Source organism: Choristoneura fumiferana, chromosome 22, assembly GCF_025370935.1.
Source record: "Choristoneura fumiferana chromosome 22, NRCan_CFum_1, whole genome shotgun sequence".
Lineage (NCBI taxonomy): Eukaryota > Metazoa > Arthropoda > Insecta > Lepidoptera > Tortricidae > Choristoneura > Choristoneura fumiferana.
Genome location: NC_133493.1, coordinates 8,782,878 through 8,799,055, shown reverse-complemented (window position 1 = coordinate 8,799,055; position 16,178 = coordinate 8,782,878).

Here is a 16,178-nt window from a genome sequence, read left to right as displayed (position 1 = left end):
TTTTAAAAATTCATCAGATACTTTTACGAGTATTTTACTAGCTATTACCGGTACAAGGAAATTCCGTTGGTACTTAGAATAAATTCGTTTGCAGAACGGTATAACCGGGTAACTTCAAAACACAAAATTCCAGGAAGAGAATTTGTTGTTACAGGTTTCGTTTGGGAGTTTAGATCACCAAACTTATGAAGTGATATTGTTTTGATGTTTTTTTCATTATTTAATACGTAGTTATGACATGGCATTTGATTAATTAGCAAAGTTTCAGCGTTTCAAGTTTTATGTTGATGTCAACTGGATAATTTCCTGGAAAAAAATATTATTCTATTTATCCCGTCAATTAGGTTCTGGGAAAATATTGGACACGTGTGTTTTTGTCAATTTATCAAAAAATGACAAAGATTAAGCGCGTCAAAGTTTGGGATCATTCCCTTAAAAATGGTTGTCAGTTCAAAAGACACGGGTATGTAACCGCATGTGTGCAGTAAGTACCTGGGCGACCGAGCTTTGCTCGGGCTAAAAATCGATAATACGCGTTTTCCCAGAATTAAGACCAACCTAGATCGATTATCATCCCCGAAAACCCCCACATACTAAATTGATGCTCGTTTAAAGGTATTATTAGATATTTCCCACGGTGTTCGAACGTCTATGTGAAAGGAAAACACAACGTAATTTTTTGACATTTTAATTCGTCTACTGGACTGCTTCATACGAGCGAAGCCGTGGGTAAAAGCTAGTTGAATCTAAAAATGTGCCTTTACAAGGTTCTGAAAAGGCTCAGTCGAAATGTGAAGTACATAAAATGGTACCATTTAACATGGGATAATTGGAAACCATTACAGCGTACCATTACCTTACTCGTAACTTGTTCGGGACATTACTATTGTAAATTCAGCCTTAATAAGTAACGAGAGCTCTGCTTACGAGGCTACTACTGGAGTATCGGCGGCAGAAGTCGGTGAAAGTAGTTTAGTATTCGAATAGATTTCCTTGACGTTTTTTTATGATCGATTTCTTTTCGGTAATTTCACTTCATGATAACTTCATTCCTGGCCTGATTTAATCTTGGAAATTGCACTGACACTTTATTTTTATCTAGCTATGTATATAATTATCATATTATTTTACTAAGTTTTACGTAAATTAAATAATATGCAAACGTCATAAAGTATGAATGGAATTGTAACGGTAGTTGACGTGGCCTGGCGTATGTTCATCATCATCATCAGCCAGAAGACGTCCACTGCTGAACAAAGGCCTCCCCCTTAGAACGCCACAATGAACGACAACCAGACCAGCAGTGGACGTCTTTCGGCTGACATGATGAAGTGCCTTACCTCCATACTATCTATGGTTCTTCTGTCACCTCTGCTGGCTCGTGCTGAGCCGACTTCAAAGTGGCATAACATTTATTTCACGGTTTTTTGTGGACCGTTCCGTTTTTGTTACAACTTTTTTATTTTTGTAATTATATCAGTTCCTGTACCCAAAAAGTTGTCTCAAAAAGATCGCTTTTAAGCGATAAGACTACCTGTACACCATGTTGTGTATACTTCATTTTGTGTATATATTAAATTTTTGTACTGATTTGTGGTATGCAATAAAGAGTATTACAAAATGTGCAAAATTCAATTTAAAATTTATCACGAGTTTTACGATGAAAAAATATCGTGAGGGCCTGCACAAACCTGCGATGCAATTCAATGGAGTGTGTGAAGTTCCCAATCCGCACTGGGCCGCGCGGGAACTACGGCCAAGGCGTCTCATTCTACGGGGAGGCCTGTACCTAGCAGTGGGACTTGTATAATATTGTATTGTATTTTTGAGAAAGCCCGCGGTGTGAATAACGTTAAGGTTAAGGTTAAAGTTAAGTTAAGGTTAAACAGAAACGTCTCTGCAGAAGTCCCAGTACAAATAAAGTCAGATGGCCGAGAGCTCGCACGCAGCGGTCGCAGGTCAAATTGTCCTAACCCAGATTTACGGACAAACTTCGCCATCCCCGACTTTCGTATGAACTTTTACCTAAAAAGCTTTTGTCACAGTATGGAGAAGGACAGTATCACATAAATACTCGTAATAAGATAAATAGATGCTGTGTGTGCCGTGCTGCGTGCTATACCGCTACAGACACGAATTTCTCCCATGCACCACATATCTCAGCTTGTTTGTTTCTTATTTTATCACTTAAGCAGCGACCCTAACGACATCTATGCTTTTAGCCCTCATCGAGAAACTTTCCGCACTCCATTGGAACTAACTAACCGCCCGGACAAATGTCCGGATGGACGGAAGAGATGTGCTTAAGTGACTAAATAAGAAACAAACAAGCTGAGATATGTGGTGCATAGGAGAAATTCGTGTCTGTACTACTGTCCAGTGGTGGTGTAGCGGTATAGCACGCAGCACGGAATGCTGAGGACCTGGGTTCGATTCCCAGCGCTGGTCTCTTTTTCTGGTTTTCCTGTGCATCTATGTTTCAGTTTGTAAGTTTGTATTTTCGATAGATATATTTTTGGTAAAAATGCTGATAACTCCATGTTTGGTCATTTTCTGACGTAAAAGCTGTGCTGTTCTCGTACGGTACGAGTTTGTATTATTCTTATCAAAGAACTTTCTCACGCTTAATATTTGACCGTGTACGCAGTTATTAACCTGTACGCCCCGTAGACGACACGCGATTGCGATTAGGAATAGAAGCCGGTGCTGGATCGACCAATAAATTCACGGCCATTGTTACAAGTATCAAGGTTAAAGTTGTGACTAGATTTTTGTTTGCATTTGTACTGGTTGTAACTACATGTATGTTTTTTTACCCGACTGCCCGAACGAGGGTTATGGTTTTTGAGCGTATGTATGTATTTATGTAGGTATGTGGGTATGGTATGTCCATAATAATATCTTTGGTCCTCGCTCCGACTCAATCGATGGACAGATTTTAACATATGAAGTATCATGATTTGTCATAACTGTCAGAGTGACATAGGGTATATAATATTTCAATCTGGCGTCTGCCAAAAATAAAATATGACGAAGGAATATAAAAAAATATTTTGTATTGTATTGAAACAACCATTACCAAAAACTTTTGAGCTGGTCACGATTTAAATTAGCTACTTGACAGAGTTCTAGACCACTACACTTATTCTCAGCGGCAGAAAGTTTGGTCCACCCTTTATACAAATTACCGATTCTGCATACATTTGAGGGCCAGATTTTTTCCCGCTCAGTATGTTTTCTTCCTTCTTGTTTTTATAAGGCAGTCGGGTTTTTGATTTTTTTAATTTATTGCTAATGATGAGGACAAAGCCGCTTATCTACCATAGGTACGTAGATACCGTGTATCTGCACTTACGTTTAGTCATAAAAAAGTGGTTTTAACTTCACATTAGTTTTATTTTAAAAAAATGAGAAAAATTAATAATACTAGAAATTGCATTTTGTAAGATTTGCAGAATTAATCAATGTCAGTTACGCGGATTTGCATCATCACTGCTGATTTTCTATATGACTATGATCGTTATTATAGCAAATACAATAAAATTGTTTAACGTTTTTTTAATATACTCAAAGACTGGTTGTACCTACATATTTCTGAATTTATGGTAAAAAATTAGCGTGTAGGTAATATTTTGATATATTTTTTGTGAACTTTCACGTCAGTCCTTTTCAGGCTAAGGGGATGATTTTTTTTCAGTTTGCACATAAATATATTATTGCATTGTAACTAGACCGACGTTTACAAGATATACTTAATAAAAAAACTTTCATAAATTAAGTGTAGCAAGTTTTACAGGGAATAGTGTACAGTTAAGTCCTTTCGACAGTAAAAATAATAGTCAATTCAATTTTTTACCAGATTGATTTTTGTTGATGTATTAATTATAATGTATGTATTAGAACCATTCAATTACACACGATATATTTCGTAGAATGTAACTTTTAGCGCACCTAGTTGCGACTAGAACTAGTTCTAACTTTTAACTGATATGGACAAGTTTATCCGATTTATTTGCTAGGTACTTTATAAATAAAACTGTTCACTAGCATCCCTCATGCAAGATCCTTTTCTCAGCAACGCGTAAAGTTAACATGCTAAAATTAATATCAGATACTCAAGTCTACTACCCCTTGGATTGGAATAGTAAAAAAAAACTCCTAAGTCAACTTAATCAAAGGGTAAGTACATTAAAGAAGGTGTTTTCAGGAAAATTTATATGAAATTGAAACACTTTTTTATTCAATAATTTCATATGAAGGTAGCTCTTAATATTATTACACAACCAATAAGAAAAATCCTTTTTTTATAAATGGTCTATGTCAGGTAAACAATGTCACTAGTAGGTACTATGGTAAAAGAATGTGAAAATTTGTATTTGTGCTGTAGGGTCTTATTAAAATAGTTTACTAAGAAAGATCCCTAAGTAGGTAGGTACAAAAACTAAATTGAGTGTTTCTCTTTTTGCTACCCTTGTCCACACGGGGATCAAAAATAATTATGTACCTATCTGTGCGCTAGGTTTCTTGTATATACATACAGTAAACGTTACAGATTGGCGAGTAACACTAAATGTATATTAATGCATGCTGAATTGTTTTAAGGTAAATAAATAAAAAAGACAAAATTTATATGAGTAGATACCTGAGTTAATGTTGGAGCATTTTGACCGGTCGGTTAAACATCATTAATTACCATCCCACGGTTGTTAGAACTACGGAAGGACAAGTCGCAAGAATTTTGATCACACTAGATTAAGGGGCTGTTTCGCCATCCATTGATTAGTGTTAACTGACGGTTAAATGTGCTGCCGTCTCCGTTATCGATAAAGACAAATAGAGATTGGTAAAAATCTAAAAATCAGTATTGTCTTTAGTTTACATAAAAAGTTTACCCTGAGAATCATCTCTTTTAATGATACGAGTACCTGTAGGCTAAAACGGTAATGTAATGACGAAGAAAAAAACGCTGAACCCCCATACAAATTTCTATGGAACCCTCGTTGCGGGTTAGGGTGATTAAAGGTTTTTCACTACAATTTTGATTCAACATGTTTTTCCTTTGATGCTGACAAAATCTGTGGCAAAAAATATTAGCAGAACGAAAACAAACGAAGGTATTAAGGCTATCTAGATTACGTCAGCGAGCTTAAAATTATTTGTGCCGGCGATGGCTCGTAATGCAGCCTTAATGCTGCCCTTGCGTGCGCAGCTACAGCTAGCTAATCAGAGAACATGTCAATTTTATTTTTGTTATGCCACATGACGGGCACCGACGGCAAGGCAGGCAGAGGCGTAGATGGCGAGATGACCTGGTCGCGGATCTGAGTGAGAGGACAAATATAGCTCTGGATAGGGAGATGTGGAAGTCAAGAGGAGAGGCCTTTACCCAGCAGTGGGACACAGCTATAGGCTAAATATAATATAATAATACCCAGGCGAGTTCCGTTATGTACGCCGTATTGAATTTGACTCTAAAAATACCTACTAAAAACAACTCTAAATAAATGAAGTTTTTACATTTTATTTTATTTTTTGCTGACTGCACTTTTGCGTGAGTGTGTGTAAGTCACTGTGATATACTATCTACCTGCCTATCTACACTGTCGTACTTAATAATAATATTGTTGTGTCTTGTGTAGTGTTGTCTATTGTTGTGTTGTGAATAAATGTATTTCTTTCTTTCTTTATACATCTTTTCTTTCTGCGAATGCACTATATTAGCTGTCATTATTATCTCAAAGACAAAAACATTATCATCCTTTGGGCAGTCGAGTAAAAATACAGCAAGCTCTCCAAAAATAGAGATATTATAGTTATTTACAAACGACTAAAGTACAAATAAATCATAAGATATTCAATATTACACAAGGGTTCCAAGAAAATACGAAAGAAAGAAGTAATAAATGATATTGTTGGCCGTATTTATGAGACGTCTTAATGTGACGACATAATCTAGAAAACATCGGTGGCCGGAGAAAATTACAATGTGTCGCTGCTGACTCATAGCAAGAATATAATAAATTCATGTGAATCGCTATAATTTATCGTCTTACATTTTCTTCAGTTTATCATTAGATACATCAACCACATACATCACTTCAGTTTACATTTAATGCAATAAAGAGTTTGAGTTCAGTTTATCATATTGCTTTTTCAAACTGGCTTGAAATATATATTTTACCCGACTACCAGAAGGAAGTTTATGTCTTTCGAGCGTACTTATGTATATGTTATATACAGTTAAGCATAGTTTGGTATGATTTCTTTGACAGATGTCTGGGATATCAATATGACATTAGTAGCACGAATTTTCCATCCTGGTACTCGATTCAGTTTCTTTTACGGTGTGTCTATTTTTTAGTCCTGTCTGCAGGCTAAACGACTGGATGGATTTTGATATATGAGATATCATTCGATTTGTCACAACAGCGTTCGTAAAATGCGAGTAAATTTCATTCAACTGTTTGTTTTGAACATGAAACTACCGTGAGACTCACTCATATTAAATATAACTCACGTCTTAAATCGAGTTTAGCTCGACATGTTTCGGGCTAATCCGTAGCCCTTCGTCTTTGGAGCAACGCGACCGCTGAGTCGCGTGTTTCGGGCTCCGGACTAGCCCGAAACATGTCGAGCTAAACTTGATTTAAGACGTGAGTTATCCGGGTCATTATATTTAATACAACTGTCTGTTGTCATTTAGAGAGCGGATTTGAAGTAGCGATTACAAGTTTAATGTGGATACGAGTATGACTAGTGCGATTGGTTAGATAGGTAGATAGATTTATTCATTAGATATCATGTTGTTCAATTGTCTTACAAGTATCTTATTACTTACTTATTTACTTTGGATATTACCTTACTTTGCAATCTTATAGATAATTAAATTCAATAAATGTTATTCTTGCAACAAACTTTACGTAAAGAAAAATATTCTATTCTAGTTAAAGGAGTTTTATATAGCTTATAAGAGATTATGTTTATTACGCACCTCTTTGACAAAAATAAATACTAACTTGTACTAGTCTTATCCATATTAAACTTGTGATCGCTACTTCAAATCCGCTCTCCAGTTGTCATAATTTAATTGTGATAAGTACGTCATTTCAATCGATTTTGCTCGCATTTAACGATCCCTGGCATAACTGTTGAAGTCACAAAGGGTATATAATATTTTAATATCGCGTCCGCAAAAAAAAATATGGCGGTTTCTCGACACATGCAACGATAATAGCAGGGTTATTGCAGATGTTGGTTCAAACAAAAAGTACATTAGAGAATATCGTGCCTTTACTAAATTATTTGAAAAAATTAAAAACACGTGTGCTTATTCTTGGCGTGAGAAGGAAAACAATGGCGGTATGGATTTCCATAAACTTAAATTAAACTCAACTTTTTCGATTTAACCCATACTAATAAGGTACATTAAAATAAAAGCTTGTTAGTGCTTACTTAAAAACATTCTAGATCGCTATAGAATGCCTGCGCTAAGCAAATAATGAAGAAGAACTTTGGTATCTAATTTTCAACTTTCTTTTCCTATTAGTTTTATCGTTTCTAGGAAGATTAATAATAGGTATTCAGTACAGGTTTTGTATTAGTTACAATTTCGGTAATATCTTTTTCTGTTCCATGAAATAAAAATATATACAAATTTGTTACGTGCAAATCAATTTAATTTCTAAATCATAAATTCAAAAATCTAAATTTGCCAAGAACGAGTCGGACTCGCGCATCGAGAGTTCTATACAAAATTGTACGCGTTTTCATTTGATTTTTTTTCCGTGTAAAATTCACTTATCGCTATCCCGCGGGAACCAAGCAATTTTCCAGGATAAAAACTATGCTATATTTCCCCGCAGGGGACTGGGACTCAAACTATCTATATACAGAATTTTATCTAAATCAGTTCAGCGGTTTATACGTGTGAAGGTAACAAACAAACAGACTTACAAGCTTGCGCATTTAATTTTAGTGGTTTTTTTGTCGTTACGAGCCAACACAAAAACACTTTGAAAGTCCTTTTTTAGTGAGCAGTCGGGCACCCGTAAACTTTAGCCCATGCATTCGGACCGGTCGAAAAATGCAAACGAATTCAATATTGACTTTAATCAATTTAAGCGGTTTAATCTGCGAAAAGCCTCAGCTCAGCCTGAACGTTCGGTAAGTTTTATTCAATGTGAAAGGGTTAATTTTGTTGGAGACGCAGATTTGGATTTAGTACCTACCTATCTGATATTTGCACGCGGCGTCGCCCGTCGAAATGAAAATGAATACTTTTACTCGTAATGCTTTTAAATCAACAATTTTATTGATATTTGGACTTACTGCTAAATTATACTGGTATAACGGGATGCTATATCAAAGCCAAAGCCAAAATATGCAAAGTCATGCTAAAAATTACTATGGTAAACGAACAAATAAGTTCCTAGTTCCAAAAATATTTAACAAGATTGAGTGGGTGGCTAAGAGAAGGAAACCGTGTAGCATAAGGAAGATTAAAAATACTCTCAAAAGGATTCTTTTCGCAAAAACTGCCTTAGGGTACCACATCTCTGTTATACTTATACAATGTTGTAACTTTTATTTTGTTTTTGTATTTAGATACATGTTTAAACAAATAGGTAATTACATTATAATTAAATTATAACGTTCGCGTTCTCGCCAACAAACTGTAATAACAGTTTGGCGAGTGGATATGTACAGTAAGTGTATGTAATACCTATGAAAAAAAAAACGCAATTCATAATGTAATGTTTGTCAGAATTACATCGGTAGGTATTGTTTGTCAATTTTTTTTAAAAGTATTTTTTTTTGTAATTTTTAAATGATCAGCCTATAGAAAACTGTAAGTTAGGTTAGGTTTGTTTTATGAAAAATCTGAAAAATGAGTTACTAAATCATAAAATAACATTCTGACTTTCAAGTAAGTATTAGGGCGCTTTAGAAGAAAATGTTCATACTAGTTTGTGCACTTTTCCCAATCGAGGGAAAAGCGCTCCGTCTGGTCGTCCGGCTGGTCTAAGGCCCAGCACACACGGTGAAATGCAACTGCAACGAAACCCTTTTGAAATTATTGGTTTCAAACTAGTTTCAATCGTTTTCCACACACGCCGCAGCCACAATGTGATTAAATTATTCAAAATCATTTCCGTTTTGAGAACAGACATCTACAAAATGTCTAGTTCAAGTGATGAAGAAGTTGTGGTTCTGTATTTGTGTCTTCGACAAAGGTGGCATACACGAATAAGTGTGTGGATACATCCCTACATTGAAGAGAATATCAACTGCCGTGTGTTTGTAGTTGACAAAGAATTACAAGAAACTGATGGATTCATGGATTGTTATCGTATGAGCAAAAGTCAACATCCAAAACAAATTTAATGTTTTTATCTTCATCTTCAAGCCAAGCCCGAAACGAAAACACGAGTTTCCTGCACGCAGGTTTCAATGCAGCTGATTTGCAACGCGTTCCAAACCGGTTTCAAACTGATTGCGTCATGTGTGGTCTTTCAAAGGGGTCTAAGGCATAAACTCAAATGAAACTCAGAAGTAACTTACTAGAAGTGACAGTTTCGTTGAAATTGCGTTTCACCGTGTGTGCTGGGCCTAAGTTAGTCTTTACCCGTTCGAAAATATGTGTCCTATGGCAAAATTACTAATGATTTCACAATATGATACATGGGGGGATGTCTATGTCATGCCTCGGGACCGTAGTCCGAAGGAAGAGCGTCGGAAGTTAGTATTTATATGTCCAAGTTGAGAAACTTCGATGGCGCGATGTAACATGTTAGAGTTTCTATATTTGCTCACCAGATGGCGCTAGGAGTTGCTGTAATGGAAAAGTATTTTTTTTTCGGTTTTGTTTGTAAAATCTATAGTACGCCTATACTCGTACTAAGTCTAGAATCAGAATCAAAATACATTTAAGTATTTACTAAAATACAGTATAAAATTTGTTAGGTAGGTATAGTCTTTTGACCAGTGTATCCAGTCTGCGTGCAGCCAAATTATTAACATACCTAATTACTTAAAGGTTAATACTTAGATTTGACGTGGTGTCAGAAATATTGAAATTACTTTTTTGCCCATTATTTTATGATGATGTCGTCACTACTTAAAAAAAAAACTCGTACCTACCTCAAAATAGCTAATTTTTCTGAGTAAACTTTATGGACATTATGTCAAGGTTGAATTTTGTTGACATATTGATTTTAGATTCGAGATTTTTTCAAAGTAGTGGCGATGTGTTGTATTAACCGTTAAACCTCTGTTTTAAGAAATTCTACCAAAAAAATATAATAATTGTAAGATCAAAATAGATGAAAAGGCTGTCGCGAATTAGATTTTTTCACACTGGTTTTTACCACCGGTGGTAAAATTTCCAATATTTTGAACGCCATCCACTATGTCCACATAACCATTGGTTCACCCAGTTGATAGTTACTACAAATTGGCTCCAAATCCTCTATAAAAACAAAACCATTCCGTCGCACACCCCTTATTTAAACCAATACTCTCTTAAATCGTATCCAATCGTAAAGGCAGGGGTAGGTAAGCCTGAAAAAACCTTCCGTGTCAGTGCAAACGAAATGTCAATAAAGGTTTACGATGCCTGCTGGGCTGGTACAGGAGTCGCACAATTATCACATTCAATTCCTCCTAGGATTGTGCGGCGAATAAAGACTTGATAGCTGTGATAAAAAAGTTGCCGTACACTGGTCGTGACTTGTAATTGTATGTTTGAATATTGTAATGTAACTTTTAGATACATCAGTATTTTTTTAATGTTTGGAATATCCGTATGTCATCGTCATCATGAGCGGAAAGATGTTTACTGTCTCTTGGAATTAAACAATGAGCAACTTGCCATCTATTCTGCACCTGCTGGTTGCTCGTAACTTTCACGATGTTGCCAATCCACCTAGAGAGAGAAGCTTGCCAATGTTGTCCCTTCCAGTGCATTGCAGTGCAGTGCAGTGTTCTCCATTTAAGAATCTTTTTCCCTTGCCTTTATTTTTTTTTTAATTAATGACATAGCACGAAAAATATGCAAGTTGTAAAATTAAAGTAGAAATGGACAATATCCACTCTCTCGAATAGAAAACCGGTGGTTTTACAAGCTTTTGGGTCATTATTCGAGCGTTTGAGCTGCCTCAATATTCATGGTCACATTGTTTTATGAATCAATGAATCTTGGATAATTTTTAGACGTTCTGTACTTTTACTAAATAAAAATAATAAAACCGTGACAGAATCTGGTACCATGTCAGAAACAAAAGTGCCTACGTAAATCTAATAAAATAAAGGCTGAATAAAATTACTATTTTATTAAACCTGTTTGTGTAAACTGGGGTTTACGTTAGGAAATTTTCGGGCTACTTTGTTAGATTTAAAATGATTATAAAAACGCAAATATTCATTGGTCGATTGAACAAATGAAGTAAAAATTTAGCTAATTTATGAAGGTAGGTATTTCACTACCACAGATGGTCAAAAAAAATAAGGACATGGCGTAAAAACTGTTTTCCAAAGTAGCCCTTGCATTTTAAAGTAACCCCGTTTTACGTATTTATGACAGTTGTTTTCAAATCTCGTAAGTCGGATTTCTCCTACTCAAAAGGTTGGTAGCTTTATCTCCCGTCTCGTGATATTCTCCAAGAATTAGGCCACAGTTTTTACCTGGCTATTAAGAAAAACAACACATTATAACACAGTTGCTTGCCCCAGGCAACCGCCCTTTGCAGGTATGCAAATATTATATAGGGCGAGTTTGTTGAATAGAGCACTTTCAGGCCAAAAATGACTTCTTTTGTCGGAACCAACAAAGCATGATTTATAGTCGACTAGCGTACAGTCAACCTCAAATATGTAAAGTAGAATGAATAATTAGTGTAGACGTGACACGTCTTTAATGGACTTAAAAGTAATGGCGTGCTCAAGGGCATTGAGACATCAATTAGGAAGGTGGAAAAACAGTGTTTTGTCTAATTTTAGTTTTGATTTACTTACGCGGATATTTGGAATTGTTGGCCAAATAATAAAGTACTTGAAGGCTCCAGGAAAGAAAATGCGTAGTCACCTTTTTTAAATTGAGATTTTAATCTCAAAATGTAAAGTTCGCAAAAAACTACCACTTACAATTGAATTAAATAATCTGAAAACAATATAAAATATATTTTTTTAACTTTTAAATAAATGGTAACCATAGTAATTGTTCGCGATGTGGTGACTAACTTTCAAACCGCTAGTTAGGTGACTAGACACGTTCTTTTCGTGGACCTTCCACTTTAAGTTGCTCGTTAGTCTTATGTTTTGTGAGAATTTTGATATTTTATAAGATAAAAGTAACTTTGTGTAATCAGGAATAGTGACTTATTAAAAAAAAAAACCATTTTTTATAATTCCATCATTTATATTTTGAAAATTACGGTACATTTCATAAATCAAAATAAATAAATCATTAATTCACTCATTCATTCATTCATTTGTTAAAAAATAACAAACTCACACTGTTTATAAAATGTAAATTAAATTAAATGTCAGAGCGAAACCAATTGAAGTTCTCGAAAAAGTGAAGAAATATTTTCACAGATAAATAGTTGATAGAGAACGTGCTAGGGCTAAAACGAAGAATGGATAACTTTCAAGTCCAAACTTTATTGAAATCCGTAGGTAATTGTTTTCTTTTAAATTTAAATAAACATTGTTAAATTGTCAGTTTTCGTCCCCATCTGTTCATGGATATACCTAGTAATGCACCGACGAGAAGTTTCCAAAGTTTCGAAACTTTCAACATAAGAATTTCTCGGTAACTTCTGAGAATGTTCTCGGGAACGAGAATATAATCTGCTGACGTGTACTTATTTATTTATTTATTAATTTTGACATAGTCAGGTAAACAAAATACAACACTAGTTTGTGTATCATATACCAACTATTAATTACCATGAAAGTTGTGATTCGATTAGAAGTTTTTCGTATCACAAAGAAAATTCAAACATCAGAAATTTCAGACGTTAAATATTTCCTTTCAATTGTAACATCAACAAAAGATTAGTAAACCCAACTGCAACCTCGTATCGATTTATTCTAAAAGACTTTAACTGCAATTTTATAATTAAATAAAGAAAGAAAAAGAAACCAATTACAAGAAATCTTTCCAGCAGATCTCTCTCCATTGCTCCATTTTTACAAAGCTACATATTTCACTCTAGGCGTATTCAAAGATGGACGTTACTTCAAAGAATATACGACTAACTTTAGATAACATTAATAATTCTATATGGAACTTTGTCACTGTTGGCAGTCATTTTTTTGAACTAAAAAGCGTTATTTTAAAATTAAATGGGATTAATGGCAGCTGTTAAGTTAAAAAAGGACGAATACGTAAACAACACTCGTTAAAAACTATTCAGACTTCAAAAGCTAGCTTTAGTTCGTTTTTTGTGAGGACCGACTAACAATGATGTACCTACTAAGCCGAAAGAACTCTTTAAATCTTTGGCCAATGCTTCAAAGGTACAGTACATTCACTTTTTAAATAATTTACTTGGCCGACGGCAATGGCTGCAGTTAAAACGTATTTTTTTATGTTTTGTGTAGTGTCAGTTCTTCGACCTCTGCAGGTGACTTTAGCCATAGAGTTATAAATTATCCCTTAAAAATCAACTTTCTTAATAATGTTTGTACCCCAAAAATCCATTAATTTTAGAAGTTGTTGTGGTAGGACCTTGTGCAAGGTCCGCCCGGATTGCTACCACCATCTTGCTCGCTAATCCTGCCGTGAAGCAGCAGTGCTTGCACTGTTGTGTTTCGGCGTGAAGAATAAGACAGCCGGTGAAATTACTGGCACTTGAGGTATCCCATCTTAGGCTTCTAGGTTGGCAACGCATCTGCAATACCCCTGGTGTTGCAGATGTTTATGGGCGTTGGTGATCTCTTTCCATCAGGAGACCCACTTGGTCGTTTGCCATCCAGTCAAATAAAAAAAAAGTGGTAAAAGCGCGTATTTACTCAGACTGCACACCCTGTACAGGTTCACTGACCTTTTTTTCATTATCTATCAATGGTAGTATAAAAGACAATGTATAATTTTCGGAAAGGATGGCACTATGTTATGGACCTGAAACTTTATTTTGACTTTACGAAATTAAAGTAAGTATTCTATAACGTATTAAAGAGGGTAGTCTTTAATAAAATGTGATTTTAATGCTACTCCTTGTACGAGTATATATTATATTTGTATGTATTGAAGTTATAATAGTATATGATGTTAAAGACATCAGACTGTCTGGCTGAAAGGCGTGTGTTGAAATAGGCTTTGTGAGGAGCCGACCCCGGGTCAACAGCTTTGACGTCTTCAAGGTCAGTTAATGTAATAAATACATTGTATGTATTATAATAGCGCACAGTTTTTATACGACTTTCTCTTACTAAAATTACTTATAAATGCGAAAGTTTGTATACATATTATGTGAGGTAAACGTACGAGTGCTCGTCACCCTTAGCTCGAACGCGCTGTGCAGGGGAGCATGCTGGCGCTGCCAAGAGCGCAGCCTAAGGTATCGCCAATTTTGGTAAAATAAAATTTTTGTTTTACAAATATACCATTTTACTTACAAATGTGATGAAAAACATTGTATGTCGCACGGGCGGTACTGGAATTACGAACAAAGACTCATTAGAGCCTTCTAATAGACTCTCGTTCGTAATTCCTTCTTTACCGCCCCTAAGACACAATGTTCTATCGCAATATTGCAAAAAGCTTCATATTAACGAACTTGTATTATAATAGTTATTACTCAGTTTGTTTTAAGTCCCGCAACCTAATTTACTTTATTCACTGCGGCAACCCAGTTCTTTGATTGTTAATCAATATCCGATTTTAGTGTTTCCAGTGTTAAATTTTCTATTTTATTATACAAATAAAGAATTTTATAACCATCGAAGTCTTATCAGATAGTCTTATAGCAGCTAAGAAATGTGTTGGATCGTTTTGTGTTTGTTCCCTTATAAAGAGCAACCTTTAGAGCTATGACGCTGATTTAAAATCATTATTTTACGAATACGAGTAGGTGTACAACTCTACTAACCCGCATAAACAGCTACTTTTACATCGTAAAATTGGTAATTTGTAATCATAATTAATTTTGAAATTCTAATGTCAATATGTTTGTTTGTTACGTTTCATTCGATTTAAAATGTGACTATCAGTAGGTAGTTTGAAGCTCAAAGTATAAGGCAAATTGAGAAACAAAACGGCATTTTTATTATAATTACCAATTCTTTAAAACTTTTCACGTCCTTCCTGCGTGAGGGAGCAAAGTGCAACTTTTCTGTTCAAGGCTTTTCTAAGTGTTTTATTGCAAATGCCATTTTTTGAAGTTGATAAGCCACGCCATTTTCTATGCTGGTTGTTTTTTAATTATATTTAGATATATTTTTTTCAAGTTTCTTATTGCTCGGTGTGAAAAGTTGTATGAGCCACTCGGGAGCAAAATTATTTTCATCTTGGGCGTTAACACTTGAATCCCTCATTACGCTCAGGATTCTACTTTCTACGCTCAGGTATTGTTCCTTGACAATTCAATGTGTACCGTAAATATAAAGCCTGCTCATTTAGACAATATTATCGAAGACTTCTTGATGAAAAAAAAGGCAGTGATTAAAAAATTGCAATTTCAGTATTTCAGTTCATTAAAACATTTTTAATGACCAAAGCAATTTGAAGAGTAAAACTGTCATTTCAAGACAAAAAAGCTGAAGAAGGTGCTTTTTTAGAAATATTTCTTAAGAGGATTTTGCTTCCAATCATGTTTTTTTTTCCACATAGAATGTTTATAACTTTTTTTATAAATTAAACAACAAAAAGGGCAGGTATAGAGGATTTTGCAATGCACATAAATGTTTATAGCCGTGGAGCCGAAAAGTTCTCGAATGGAGACCGTAGATCGGCAAGAGCAGCGTTTGACGTCCACCAACGAGATAGACGGATGACCTGGTTAAAGCTACAGGCTCACGGTAGATGCAGGCCGCTTCCAAACGCAGCAGTGAAGGTTTTCACACATGTGAAATATCGCTAGATGGCGTTAGTTATCGTAAGGTTCGATTGACGTTTGCTCGTGATTAGTTAAATAACTAAATGAGCCAATCGCAAGCAAACGTCAAACGTCAAA